The sequence below is a fragment of the Callithrix jacchus genome, chromosome 10, assembly GCF_049354715.1.
Source record: "Callithrix jacchus isolate 240 chromosome 10, calJac240_pri, whole genome shotgun sequence".
Classification (NCBI taxonomy): domain Eukaryota; kingdom Metazoa; phylum Chordata; class Mammalia; order Primates; family Cebidae; genus Callithrix; species Callithrix jacchus.
In genome coordinates, this window is record NC_133511.1 from 126,845,215 (window position 1) to 126,850,000 (window position 4,786).

Consider the following 4,786-nt stretch of genomic DNA (forward strand, 5'->3'; position numbering starts at 1 on the left):
GGCTGACCCAGAATGAGTGTTCCAAAGCGCTCGTGGCCCACCCTGAATAACAGTACTAATTAGTAAGCACTTACTGTGTGCACAGGGCCAAGCCTCTGAACTGCAGTGGCACAGGTAATTGTCACAAAAGATGGACATGCATGCTGTTGGACACCAGCTCCTCCCTGTGTCACCATGACAGACTCCTGAACCCCAGCTCCCTTGTCAGTGCCCTTCCAGGAGGGAGGGATATGGCAGCGCTACCCCCATAGAACAGAGGAGGAAACTGAGGCACGAGAGATGAGGACATGGCCCATATCTGGTCAGTGACAGACATGGACTGGTGCAGTTGTCCAGCATTGCACCTGGATGGGGGGAGGTGCTCGGTGAATAGTGAAAGGGGTTTTGTCTGGGAGCAGAGGCGGCTGCTGGGTGACCCCAGCCCCCTCCCGGAAGGCAGTCTGTGGGGTGACTGGCTGGCCCTCCTCCTGTCCCTCCCACAACACGTGTGGTCAGCCCTCAGTGGGCGCCCACCCACCACGAGCCCCTTCCCTGAGCCAGCGTGCACAGCTTCCTGGAAGGGACCTGGGGCGCACAGATGTGCACTGCAGGTGGCCTGCTCTGCTTCCCCTCCAGCCAGACAGGGCTGGGACGCAGGACTGGCAGAAGGGCCTGGCCAGCCATGGCTGTGAACACTGAGGAAACACTTCCTGGAGCAGCCAGGGCCTGGGAAGCTGATCCTGGGAGTGGATCCCCACATCTGGGCTCCTCCTGGCGCCAACCAGGGCTGTCGAAGCCTGGAGGGAGATCCAGTGAGGTTTCGGGAGAGTCAGTGCCCCCCCACATGCCCTGGCCCCAGGATGAGGCCAAGGCTCCCTACAGTCCCTCCCAAGGAGGCTCTCCCCTCACCCACACACTGTGGCCAGGCAGGGTGGCCCAGCCAAGAGCTTCCGCTTGGTCCCCAGGGGCCACAGCCCTTCTGTTAGGGCTCCTCCCTGCCACTGTCTCCCTCCCGACAGGGTCCTTTACCTCTCTGGCCCCTCCACTGTCACTGAGTGGGTCAGGAGAGTGGGTCCCCGTCCTCGGCAAAGGTCCTCCTGCCAGTCCTGGCTTTCGTGGGGTCAAAAGCATGAGCTTGGGGATGCCACTTATTCCTTCTCCTGGACAGAAGGTCTGTGGGGCAGGCACCTCCTGAAAATGACCTTGGGGCAGCAGATGTGACAAGGACAGGGCCATATACGAGTCCCGTCCCCAGGATGCCACAAGACCCCTCGGTCAGGAATGCTGACATGCCATGCACGTTCACATGGGACCCCGGGCCTCCCTCCCAGGCCTGCCCTTCCCTCCACCAGCAGAAGCCACCAGGGGCCACTCCTTCTCTTCCCCTGAGAGGTCAGAGCAGCATATGCTGGGTGAACCGGGGCCCCACAGGCTCCAGGCAGAGCCCGGCTCTGAGCTTGGCGGCACTGAGTATCTGCATCAGGGCCACACAGGGTCGTGAGGGGTTCTCCCCAGATCTGAAAGCAGCCCCTTCCCCAGACAGTGCCTGGGAGAGGAGCCAGAGGAAGCAGGCCCAGAAGGACGGACATCACCACCCACTGGGCAGTGCTGAGGAGGCCAACGAGGAGAAGGTCACACCAGACTCAGGCAGGGCCAGTGGCCTGGAGACCCCTGACTCTCTCCTCCTGACGGGGGGCGGGGGGCAGGAGGTGGCAGGGGCTGCAGCAGCCCCAGAGGGCAGGGCAGAGCGGAGTGCTGGGTCGGAGCGGGAAGGGTGGGCTTCACTCGGGAGCTGAGGCACTGCACCTCACAGGACTCACTTTGACCATAGTGGGAGGACGAGTCTGCCCCAGGGAAGCTGACGGGGAAGCCAGTGTGAGCCCCAGGGGAGCTGCTGGCGCCTGGACCCAGGGCTGGGAGCAGGGATGGTGAGAAGCTGGTTTTGGCTCTGAGCCAGGCCGGGGGGCCAAGCAGGGGGTGCACCCAGGACAAGAGCCCCATGGCCCACCTGGGGTTCCTGCAGGAGAAGGCCAGGCAGAGGCACAGTTTGATGGCTCCAGTGAAATGGGGTGGGGGCGGCGAGGGCAGTGTCTTCTTCTGCGGCGCCACAGAGACCAAAGCAGACAGCTCACGAGGTACTGAAGGAACACGTGTGGTGATGACAGCAAGCAGGAGGGTTCCATAAGGAACAGGGACGGGCAGGCCTTGGGTGCGGTGGCCCACGAAGCCGGCGGAGCAGGTGTGGTGACAGCGGCAGGTTCTTGAGGACACACAGGCGGGGTCTGCCAGCGGGCAGGTAGATGGGCGGACCCAAGCGGGGGAAGCTGCCGCCACGTGTGCCCTTCCTGTTCTGGCCCTGATGGCCCCCAGGACACCATTAGGCACCCACTCTGGCCCTTCCCTCTCCCCCTGATTATGGCACACAATTGGCACTCAATACATGTCCAATGAGGGAGAGCCAGCCAGAGATGCCACATACTGCCCAGAGATGGCACGTTTCCCTGACCGGAATGAGGGCCCGGGTGGGGTGTGGGGCACTTGCCCTGGTGTCCACATGACTTGGGCCCTGGCCTGGCCCAGAGCCAAAGCCAGCTGGCATTCCAGGGCCACAGCCCCCAAGACTCTCAAGTCCACCCTGGCGGTCTCCATTAAGCGTGTCCTGTTTCTCCAGAGCTGTGAGCCCAGGGCAGGGACAGAGGTGGAGACAGCCCTGTCCTGGGCCCAGGCCGGAGCACAAGCTGGTTGGGCAGCTGAGGGAGGGCCTGATGTGGTGTCTAAATGGATTTGTGCGTGGAGGGACTCGGTGGCACCAAGGCGCACGGAGGAGCCAGTGTGGACTCTGGGGCCGGGCAGTGCCGCGCTGTGCTGGGGAGCAGCTCCCGCCTCCTGTGATGGCAGCCGAGGCCGGGGCAATCCCAGAGGAGGCGGCTACAGCGTTAGGAGGCCAGATGCGGCCCTTGCCAGCCCTGTGACCCCAAGCACACTCTGGCCTCTGGCAGGGCTGGGTGAGGAGCGAGGAGATGGTGTGACACTGCCCTCTGCTGCCCACACTATGGGGCACTCACTCCCATGTGCCACGTGGTAGGACCTGCTTCTGTCTCAGCTCCTGAGTTCACAGACCTTGAATTTAGGCCCTGGGAGGAGGCGACTGCTCCCTTCCCTTAGTGATGACAAACACCAGGGCCCTCGCTATGTAGCCCCTTCAGCTGGTGGGTTCAAAGGGCTGCAGGGAGCGGGTGGCCACTGGTCATCTGGCTGCCAGCTGGGTGCTGCTCCTGCCCCCATGGAGGCCCCAAGTCACACCTTCCAGGGTGAGATCCCAGAACCTGCATCTCAGGGCTAGAAAGGGAGAGACCCCTCTAAGAAACCCAGCATGTCTCTGGGACTCCACCCCAGCCTCGGGTTTCCTGTGAGGAGATCCACACCAGGCTTTCCCATCCCCATGCTACGGACGAACGAGGAAACAGGCTCACAGAGCTTCTGCACCTGGAGGAGTCTGCACCTGGGGGACCGTGCACCTGGGGGAGCCTCCACCTGAGGGGCACTGCACCTGGAGGACACTGCACCTGTGGAGGCCTGCACCTGGAGTACTCTGCACCTGAGGGGCACTGCACCTGGAGGACTCTGCACCTGGGGGGCCTGCACCTGGAGGACTCTGCACCTGAGGGGCACTGCACCTGGAGGACTCTGCACCTGGGGGGCCTGCACCTGGAGGACTCTGCACCTGAGGGGCACTGCACCTGGAGGACTCTGCACCTGGGGGGCCTGCACCTGGAGGACTCTGCACCTGAGGGGCACTGCACCTGGAGGACTCTGCACCTGGGGGGCCTGCACCTGGGGGGCCTGCACCTGGAGGACTCTGCACCTGGGGGGCCTGCACCTGGGAGGGCCTGCACCTGGGGGGCCTGCACCTGAGGGGCACTGCACCTGGAGGACTCTGCACCTGGGAGGGCCTGCACCTGGGGGGCCTGCACCTGAGGGGCACTGCACCTGGAGGACTCTGCACCTGGGAGGGCCTGCACCTGGGGGGCCTGCACCTGAGGGGCACTGCACCTGGAGGACTCTGCACCTGGGGGGGCCTGCACCTGGGGGGCACTGCACCTGGAGGACTCTGCACCTGGGGGGCCTGCACCTGGAGGACTCTGCACCTGAGGGGCACTGCACCTGGAGGACTCTGCACCTGGGGGGCCTGCACCTGGGGGGCCTGCACCTGGAGGACTCTGCACCTGGGGGGCCTGCACCTGGGAGGGCCTGCACCTGGGGGGCCTGCACCTGAGGGGCACTGCACCTGGAGGACTCTGCACCTGGGGGGGCCTGCACCTGGGGGGCCTGCACCTGAGGGGCACTGCATCTAGAGGGACCTGCACCTGAGGGGCACTGCACCTGGGGGTCCTGTACCTGGAGAACCCTGCACCTGAGGGGACCTGCACCTAGGGGGCACTACACCTGGGGGAGCCTGCACCTAGGGGGCACTGCATCTAGAGGGACCTGCACCTGAGGGGCACTGCACCTGGGGGGCCTGCACCTGGAGGACCCTGCACCTGGGGGAGCCTGCACCTAGGGGGCACTGCATCTAAAGGGACCTGCACCTGAGGGGCACTGCACCTGGGGGGCCTGCACCTTGGGGAGCCTGCATCTAGAGGGACCTGCACCTGAGGGGCACTGCACCTGGGGAGGCCTGCACCTGGGGGGGTCTGAACCTGGGGCGCCCTGCACCTGGGGGGGCCTGCATCTGGGGGGCACTGCATCTGGGTGGGCCTGTACCTGGAGGGGCCTGCACCTGGGGGCCACTGTACCTGAGGGGCCT